Source organism: Solanum stenotomum, chromosome 10, assembly GCF_019186545.1.
Source record: "Solanum stenotomum isolate F172 chromosome 10, ASM1918654v1, whole genome shotgun sequence".
Lineage (NCBI taxonomy): Eukaryota > Viridiplantae > Streptophyta > Magnoliopsida > Solanales > Solanaceae > Solanum > Solanum stenotomum.
In genome coordinates this window covers 15,401,109-15,412,160 of record NC_064291.1, presented here as the reverse complement: position 1 = coordinate 15,412,160, position 11,052 = coordinate 15,401,109, and the positions used below count along the sequence as shown (strand labels likewise).

The 11,052-nt window shown below is 33.4% G+C and overlaps 1 pseudogene; it reads right to left on the bottom strand.

Moving 5' to 3' along the window:
• Positions 1 to 1,436: 1,436 nt before the first annotated feature.
• Positions 1,437 to 2,509, bottom strand: LOC125842769 (uncharacterized; annotated as a pseudogene).
• Positions 2,510 to 11,052: the final 8,543 nt, after the last annotated feature.

Genomic DNA, 11,052 nt, shown 5'->3' with positions numbered 1-11,052 from the left:
ACAAGCATTGTAGTTAAGGGTTATTTTGACACTTTTGCTCTAGTTGCTAGGCTTGACACAATTAGATTGCTTCTTAATTAATACTACTTATGCACAACGTGGCTGGAAAGTGCATTAGATAGATGTCAAATCATCATTTCTTAATTGGCTTTTTGCAAAACAATTCTAACTGTCAATTCAAACGGCTGCTAGTAAAACAATAGTGGTTGATAAATCCACTCAAGTGAAGTCTAGACCCAGTACAACTAGACTTAATGTCAAACTTGATTTATTAGAAAATTTGACATAACAAATGAGAATTAAATATGGTTCTCTACTTTGTGATATACTTTTATTCTTAAAATTACCATCAAAGAGTGTAAGTAGTAAATTGAAATTGTACCATATTGAATGTAACATCTCCTGCTTGAAGCAACTTAACTCTCGAGCTAGTCAAGCTGAACATCTATAACCCTTATAAGATTACCACAATATGTCAATCAGATCGCAGGTTTCATTCATGTTACTCTCATTTATGTCATATTCCGAGTCAACATGATTCTTTATTGAACCAGGAGGCACAACGTTGCGAGCCGCTGTTTGACTAATCTCCAGAGTTGAATTCTCCTTGTCATTTTCCATGTTGCACTTGGGGGAACTACACTACTATTCATATTTTCGTCATGTGCATAGTCAATCAATGTGTGAACTATTTCTTTTGCAATATGATTCTGCTTCGAATGAGAAGAAAAGTCTGGAGGAACTTCAGGGTATGTCTCCACTTGACATTCTGTCGGTAGATCAGGAAAAACATCACACACATCCCGATTAGTTTCGTTTCTCCACCATTTCAAATATTGTGTAATTACATCCGATTCAAACAACCTAGACAGATAGTCTAACCCCAAATTAGAATCAATAGGTTTGTTATAGTTGTACCAGTCAAGTTCTGGAGTTGAAAGTCAACGAGGAATACATTTAGGGAAGTCTTGATCATATCCAAAATGCATTACTATCTGATTTGGTCGATACGACTATTGACAATATAAACCAACAAGCTCAGATGCCCTCAAGCATCAAACGAAAGACTTCATTTGTAGATCTAAATATTGCCCTCAAGCTATTGTCCACTCTTTATTTTCCTTGTAAACCTTGGGAATCGATCGACCTTCCACAGCCAAGGCATATGGCCTCCACAGAAAAAACTCTCTATATGAGTCAATAGTAGTCCTCACATTAATTACACCGATTTGATTCACATTGTGCCATCAGCCTATTCTCACCCCACTAACTATATTGTAATTGTGAGCGCGCTCTGGCTACAAGGATACCATCCTCTCCCAAGCCCAAACTTGAACAAAGAACAATGGCGACCAAAGACTAAGTTTATGAATGTCAAATTTGTCTCCATTTCTACCTAGCACTTCTGATGAAGCAATTATCGTAGCCTATTTCAATTAGCCCAAGTCCCTATATATACTAGCAAGAACTGCAGGGGCAAGTGCTAGTCGCATACCTCTATCTAGACTAATAGCTATTGAGAAAATAGGAGCACCTATTTTTCATGGAAACACAAATCTTGATATCCAAAGAGAAAGAAAAGCTTCATGTTCATAATCCTTACCACTATTCATGATGTAATTCAACCAAATACAGTGAATATTACTCTTCAATCCGATAAGTTCCCTTCGTGCATTTTCATGATTTTTTTCAATATCTACCAACTCAGGGAATTGAAGGGATAACAAAACAGAGTCATGTTGGGTTTTATTTCGCCAAATTTCTTACCATAAATAGGTTTTCCTTTTAGGAAAAGGTTTTAATATTTTGACTAGTCATTTTCTTGTAGGAAAGGTTTTAGGACCCTATAAATATGGGTTTGTTCCTTCTAAATTAATTAACATTCACAATGTAGTCCTAGGGTTTTGAAAGTTGCGGTTATGGGGGAGAATTTTGTGTACCCTCTTGTATTTCGAGTGAATTGTTATTTTGTCAGAAATTCAAGCCAAGGGGGAGATTTGTTGGGTTTTATTTACCCTTATTTCTTACCATAAATAGCTTTTCCTTTTAGGAAATGGTTTGAATATTTTGACTAGTCCTTTTTCTGGTAGGAAAGGTTTGAGGACTCTATAAATATAGGCTTGTTCCTTCTAACTTAATGAGCATTCACAATGTAGTCCTAGGGCTTTGAGAGTTGCGGTTATGGGGAGGAATTTTGTGTACCTCCTTGAGGTTGTTTCTCTCTAATTTTTGTACTCTCATATTTATAGTAGATTGTTCATCACCTTGATGGACGTAGGTCGATTAATCGAACCACGTTAAATCTGTCTCGTTTTGGTGTGTTTCTAGTTTATCTTCTTACTCGTAGTCTTTCGAGGTTTTCTTTGCTAGCTTCCGCTTTACACCTCCTTATTTTCGGTCCTAACAAGTCACCCAAACCAGAAAACCCTCGTAAAATCATTATGTCTTCAAGACTAACAGTAGCTTCACCCCACAGAAACATAAAACTGTTAGTCTCACAACACCACATCTCGCCAACCCAAAATTTAAATTTTGATATGTCTGTCCGTAAACTCTTGCAGCTGAAATACATAGTGATGGATAGCCTCCATCATTTCAACCCATTCTTTCCATTTCATTTGTTGATCCCTCCATCCATTCCAGCCATGAAATGATACTTTCAATGGCCACTTAGATTCGGATGGAAAAGGATTTGAAGGAGGTTTCAAATTTGGTCCTTCAGTTGAAGCAGTTACCGGATCTAAAAAATGGGCAACTCTTTGTTGTGGAATTCCACCAAGTGGTGAAACCAACAACTTTTCTGTTTCAACGATAGTTGGATCTTCCATCGACTCTTTAAAATGGACAATACACCAAACAAACAGTGAATTTTGATTCTTTTTAGGATAAGAAAAAGTACTTCGTGTGTGTTTTTGTTTTTCTCAAGTTTAAAATGGGAATGACGGCTACAAATGGTTTATGGAGAGTTATACTTTACTTGCCATAATCTTCTTTGTCCTTTAGTGAGTATCAATTTAAGATTATTTGTTGACTGAAACGGAGGAATTTTTTTTTCCAAGGGGTGTTAAAACATAAAAAATTAAGTAAATTTAGGGATTATATAAATAGAATGTATATAAATAAAATTGTTAACCTATCTACATAGTATACTTTTTTAATACATTTGGTTCCATAATTTACGATAATGCGTATTATTTAAACTTTACGTGCATGAGCTTTTAATCCTAATCCCCGATAAAGAAAGGCAACTGTTGTAGACTATTTGTCAACGTACAGATGGTGAATTGTGATGAAAATAACTAAACAAAATATGACAATCCTTCGAACTATGACATATTCACTCAGTAGTATTTCATTAAGTCATAATGTATTTCAAAACTTATTTAAAAACATTTTTAAAAAAACACTTTTTTGGTAAGTATCCTTTACAGAAAAAATATGGAGAGTGTTGTTTACTTGCCATTATCTTCTTTGTCCTTTAGTAAGTATCAACTGAAGATTATACGTTGATCGGAATGAAGCAACTCTTTTTTTCTTCAAGAGATGTTAAAACATAAAAAAATAAACATACGAGTAAATTAAGGGATTATATAAATAGAATGTATATAAATAAAACTTTTAACCTATCTACATAGTATATCTATTTTAATACATTTGGTTCCGTCATTAACGATACTGAATATTATTTAAACTTTACATGCATGAGCTTTTAATCCTAATCCCCGATAAAGGAAGGCGATTGTTGTAGACTATCTGTCAACGTAAAGTGGTGAATTGTGATGGAAATAATAAAACAAAATATGACAATCCATCTAATTACGACATATATTCACTAGGTAGTAATTCATTAAGTCATAATGTGATTTCAAAACTTATTTAAAAACATTCTAGAAAAAAACACTTGTTTGGTGGGGTATCTTGTATAGGAAAAATATGAATTCGGATTGTCAATAATCATTTGATATAATATTTAGAGATATACACAACACATAATATCTATACCTTTTCAGTGGAGCGGTGTCAATTGACATATTTTGAATGCGTGTGGATCTACCACTGATGAAGATGTGTATTACTCTAATTTTACGTGCAGGAGCTTCAGTCTTTAGCCATGATAGAGGAAAACAATTGTCGTAGGCTGACAATCAATAAAAAACTGGTTAATTTGATGATAAGAATAACAAAATGAAAGATGACATGTTGTAAGATTTATATTATATCATAAGGTACATATTGATATTACTTGAACTTTGCCTGCTTTAGCTTTCAACTCTAATCCTCGGTAGAGGAAAATGATTGTAGCAGGCTACCGAAACATGACAAAATATCAGTGAATTTTGTCCACCACGGAGGTTACTCCTACTTTGTCCTGTATATCTTCATTCTCAATCTTATCACTCCGAGTATGTCCACAGATCCATCTCAATATTCTCATTTTCGTCACTTACATCTTAAAAACTATTAAGGTCAAAAAATAAATTGAAGCCCTGATCAATTGTGAACTTAATGATTTTATTTTCAATTTAATAATATATAATTTAGGTAAAAAAATCATAGAAAAAACTTCTTACTCTTTATATGCGATAATATAATATTTTAGAATATTGAATGAAGCTACTCACACTTTTATTATAGTAAATAAATTCTATACAATATAATTCAACAAATTGTATTGCAAGTAAGTGACTAACATCTTATTAGCACCCTTTTATTGTGGTGTAGGTACACCTTTTCCACTAAAAATATATGGGATGTAAAAATTGGGGTTTTGAATAAAAACGACATTTTGATGTTTCATTTTGTTTACTAATATAAATATTAACAATAATATTACTATATAAATTTATATCTTGAAGCTGTCTAGGAATTGTATGTCGTTGAAAATCTTAATAGAGACAAATAAAAATTGTAAAGATTGGAGGTTGGCTCGAAGGTAACATTGTTTCCCGTATGGTAGTGTTCATCAATTGCTTAAACAAAAGTTACAGTTAGCTTCGATATGTACATGAGTTCCTTGTATAGAAAAAGCTCCTCCCCTCTAATTTGAAAAGAGTAGTCTCGGTGTATGCATATTTTTTCACGCGCAAAGAATGCTCCGAGAGTAGAACGAGTCTCATTTTTTATAACAACTTAATTCATGGAGTTTACCTGCTATTTATGAAATTTATTATTATATATCCATAATATCTTCCAATGATGGTTATAGCTATTTGTAAATGTTGAATGTATGCACAATATCACACGTCAAAGTCTGAATGCCTATAAAATAGTCAGAATTCAAGATGAAACTCCACATTTAGTGGTAAAATAAACGTTATTGACAACTTCCATTGTGAATTATAATTCAAATTCTAAGCAATTGTCTGTATATTTTTTATATCATTCCAAATCACTGTGTTGCAATTTTCTATTAAAAATGGTATTATTTGACCATTTAGTTTCAAAAATTCACACCAGCAACGATATCTAAAAAAGCATGTGAAATTATGCATTGAAATAAATATATAGATATAAACAATTGTAATTGCCAGATCACACAAATATTCAATAAAAATTTAACGAAAGTAAATTTTGCATCACATATGTAGATATCAATGAAATAGGATCCGAACCATGTTTGAAAATTTTGTCTTCACGAATAGGGAATCCAGAATTAGTTCAAACAAAATAAATCGCTATAATTCCTGCTAAGTTCATGTTACAATGGTTGAAAATTTGTCTACAATGTCGAATCGAAAATCCACAATTAGTTCACACAAATTACATAGTTATAATGCCTGATAAATTCAGGTTACAACTATTATCTTCCGGACTTTTTTGAGTTTCTTCCACCACAAAATCCTTTTGCTCACATCATTAGCCTAGCACTGCACTGCCATCCTGCACAAAATTGGTCCAAGTTAGCAAAGACAGAATCAAATAACATGATACTTCTACATAATTATAAATGGTTTAGTTTTAGACATGCCTCTAGGCATTCGAGCTAAGCTAAATGTTGATGGTTCAATGAACAAGCATAAAACAATGATTGTAGTTAAGGGTTATTTTAACACCTTTGCTCCAGTTGCTAGGCTCGACACAATTAAATTGATTCTTAATTACTATTACTTATGCACAACGTGGCTGGAAAGTGGATCAGATAGTTGTCAAATTAGAATTTCTTATTGGGCTTTTTGCAAAACAATTCTTACCGTCAATTGAAACGGTTGCTAGTAAGGCAATAGTGGTTGCTAAAGCCACTCAAGAGAAGTCTAGACCTAGTACATCTAGGGTTAAAGTCGAACTTGATTTATTAGCAAATTCGACATAACAAATGAGAATTCAATATGTTTCTTTGCTTTGTGATATACTTTTATTCTTAAAATTACCATCAGAGAGTGTAAGTAGTAACTTAAAATTGACCCCAATTGAATGTAGCATCTCCTGTGTGAAGCAACTTAACTCTTGAGCTCGTCAAGCGGAACATCTATAACCCTTATAAGATTACCACATTTGTCAATCAGATCGCGGGCTGCATTCCTATTACTCTCATTTCTGTCATATTCCGAGTCAGCGTGATTCTCTGTTTATCCAGGAGGCACAACGTTGCGAGCCACTCTTTGACCAATCTCCAGAGATGAATTCTCCTTGTCATTTTCAATGTTGCACCTGGGGGAACTACACTGCTACTCCCATTTCCACCACGTGCATAGTCAATGGAAGTGTGAACGATTTCTTCTGCAATATGATTCTGCTTCGAACGAGGAGAAAAACTAGGAGGAACTTCAAGGTAATTCTCCACTTGATATTCTGTCAGTAGATCAGGAAGAACATCACACACTTCCCAATTTGTTTCGTTTCTCCACCCTTTCAAATACTATGTAGTTACATCCGGTTCAAACAGCCTAGATGGACAATATAACCTCAAATCAGAATCAATAGGTCTGTTGTAGTTGTAGCAGTCAAGTTCTGGACTTGAAGGGGAGGGAGGAATCCATTTAGGGAAGTCTTGATCATATCAGAACTACATTGCTACTCGATTTGGTCGATAGGGCTCTTGACAATCTAAACCAACAATCTCAGATGCCCTCAAGCATCGAACGAAAGACTCCATTTCTAGATCTAAATTTTTCCATCCAACTATTGTCCACTCTTTATTTTCCTTGTAAAAAATGGGAATCGACCGTTCTTCCACAGCCAAGACGTATGGCCTCCACAGAAAAAACTCTCTAGATGAGTCAATCGTAGTCCTCACATTAATTACACCTTGTTTTCACATTGTGCCCCATCTGCCTATTCTCACCCCACTAACTATATAGTAATTCTGAGCGCGCTCTAGCTGCAAAGATACCATCCTCTCCCAAGCCCAAACTTGAACAAAGAACAATGGCGACCAAAGACTAAGTTTATGAATGTCAAATCTGTCTCCATTTGTACCTGGCACTTCTGATGAAGCCATTATCATAGCCTGTTTCAATGAGCCCAAGTCCCTATAAACTAGCAAGAACAACAGGAGCAAGCGCTAGTCGCATACCTCTAGCTATACTAACAGCTATTGAGAAAACAGGAACACTTATTTTACCTGGAAACACGAATCATGATAACTAAATAGAAAGAAAAGCTTCATGTTCATAATCCTTACTACTATTCATGAAGTAATTCAACCACCTCCTGTGATTATTAGTCTTCAATCCGATAATCTCTCTTTTCGCATTTTCAAGATATTCTTCAATCTCTACCAACTCAGGGGATTGAAAGGGGGAATTAACAGAATTACCCAAAATAGAAATCCCTCCCAAAATCATCATGTCTTCAAGACTAACAATAGATTCACCCCACGGAAACATAAAACTGTTAGTCTCACAACTCCACCTCTCTTCAAACCAAAAAATTAACTTTTGATTGGTCTGGACTCTATAAATTGAATTTTTGAGCGCTTCATTAATTCCTGCTGCTTTCCATACAGGGTAATGGATAGCCTCCATCGTTTCAACCCATTCTTTGCATTTCATTTGTTGATCCCTCCATCCATTGCAACCATGAAAAGAGACTTTCAATGGCCACTCAGATTCGGATTGAAAAGGATTGAAGGATGTTTCAAATTTGGTCTGTCAGTCGAAGCAGCAATCAGATCTAATAAATGGGCAATTGTTCATTGTGGAATTCCACCAATATTGATTCATTAGTGACAAATCATTTCTTTAGTAGACTTCAGCCACAAAATTAGAATTTGTTGTTAATCATAGTAGACTTTAGCCACAAAATTTTATATTCAATTGTGACCGTAATTTTTGTCACTAATAGTTCAAACAATTAGTGACAATCGAATTATTGTCTCTATTTAACCTACAATTTAGTTACAAAAAAAAATCGTCACAAAAAAATATATGTTCAAATGGCTACAACCTAAATTTCCAAGTGGAATAGTGCAATTATGGACTACGAGAAAGGATTCACAGTTATAAATTATAACATCATTAATTTTAAACAACCTTTTAACCTACACAAAATATTTTAGAGAAATATTATATACTAAGCACCACACAAGCATAATATTTTTTTTCTAAAATTCTAGACCTTAACAAGCAATATAGACTATATCTCATAACAAAAAAAATCAAATGTTAAAACACCATTAAGATAATTTGAATTTTAAGAAAATACAAATAAATCTTTCAAAACTATGAAGTGTCTCAACAAGTTTTCAAATATTTTGTCATTTACACGTCAAGCAAAGGGACTCAATGAATCCGTTGGAACAGTTGCAGCTAATAAAAGTCATATGCATATTTTTAAGTTGTATTACAATAAAATAAAAGCGAAAACCATTAATTTTTATAATGCACTAAAAAGGTCGGTGAATAGTAACACCCACAACTTATTGTTACGATAGTTTGTAGAACTACCACAATAAGTATAGCCACAATCAATTTGTGCCATTTAGCAACTATTATAATTAACATATATACTTCATAAAAAAAATTTAAAAAATACCTATTAACAATAAAATTTCACCATATTTCAACAAGTGTATCATCCCAAACCATTATCTTTAGTCTTACAAACAAAATTCAAACACAATATTCACTCCAACCATTCTAATATTTATTAAACCGCACAATCACATTGTCATAATATCTAATCCAATTATAAAATATTTTAATGATTTCCTTAAGATTACTACACAAAAATGATCTTCTTGTGTCCATGGATGATATGCATTCATTAGCTGCATCACTTGTGTTACAATTCAATTTAGGATCATGACCGATGTTAAATGGTTGGATGCTAAAGGCAAGCCTTAATGAAAATTTACATAAAATTGGACAAAGTTTCCCCTGTTTTTAGGCCTATAGAATAAAAAATTCCTGTCTCAAAAATCAATAACATATCCAACCAATATCTCCAAAAAAAGCCATAACATGCATCAACAATATAACAATACTAAATCCATCTCCAAATATGAAAAGAAGTCTAATACTATTTCAAGTTTCCAATAATGAAAAATTATGCATGACAATAGTGAAATGATTAACAAAGCGATTCTAAGAGTTCAAAAGAAAAGGGCGGTAGTAAAGAAATAACTTCTTGTCCACACAAAGCAATCCCATGAACTATAGATTTGTCAACTCGTACACTATAGCTAAAGTCTTGTCGACGTCACCTGTGATCTGTGTAACAAAAAAAAGTGGGGAGTAAATTACTAGCTCAATGAGTAATAACATTTACCTACAACATTTCTAATAAACAAAATTCGAAAACATGTTAATATGATAATTAGAAGATGACATGAAATAAATGCCCTTTTTATAAATGATAACAATAATCAGTAATAAACATTTTTATATCAAATTGAATGTTTGGAAGGTTTTGAGGAATTGTATCACTGTGGACTCCTTGTATCACTGTTGACTCCTTCATTAGGGAGTCAAATATACTTGTAGGTCCCCTACTCAAGGAAAAATATTAACAGTATGTTTTTTCCACCTTCCCACTTACAAGGATTGTAACTGTAATCATTATTACAAGGTATCTGATTTAACAAACCAGTAGTTAGCTACAAGAACCTTCAAATTCTAGTCTCATTTATATTTTTTGTAAACAATAAATATGAGTATCAAATCATTATCAAAATAGTATATGATATTTAAGTTTTTTTCAAATCATGAAATTTTATTTTGTTAATGATAAACATATCTTAAGTAACAGTAAAATAAGTTTAGTAATGGTAGAAAATTTAAAACAATGGTAAAAACATATCTTATAACAATAAAACATTTCGAATAACAAGTAAACATCTCAAGTGAATAACTCGACACCATACAAAGTAATAGACTTGTCTCACATGAAAATTCAAAGCATTCAGCAATATATTTCATTTTTAAAATCATGTACCGATCATGCAGGTTATAGAAGCACAAGTTGTGATAAGATCACTACTCAATATTTGTTTCGAAATGCCAAAATCATCACCTCAAGCAATCTATATGACTTCCTTTAAGGATAGAAGCTACAATGAATGGAATGAAGCAAAACCGCAAGTAGAAGGATCAAAGGATGTGGTTCAATAGAAGATGATTGCTACTATAAATATCTTAGAGGAGTTGGTTCCAGAGGAATTTTTCTCAATATTCTAGGGCTTACTCACACCTTCAATTTTGATGCTTGTTTACGTGTCATTCTACCACACAACAAAATGAAATTACTTGGGATTAGTCCATAGTGGCCTGGGAAGGGTTATTTACTCTCAATAAATATGGAGGGCTTAACATTAAAGGAAGTAGAAAATGGAATGAGAATGATAACATCCAAGGAAGCTCTACTCCATTGAAGGACAAGGATGAAGCTTTAGAAACTCCAAGGAGGCCCATAACAAGATCTCAAACCAAGGAGTTCAATCATAAGCTCAATGGGCTTCAATCGCTGATCCAAAGGTGTCTTATTGGGGAAGAAGAGCTCAAGCCCAAGGGAGAGGAATTGTCCAAATGCTACAATTATTTGGTGGCCCAAATTCAAGCCCAAGATGAGGAATTTTAAGGGCCATTTTCGTGCAAATAAGGTCAAGAAGAGTCC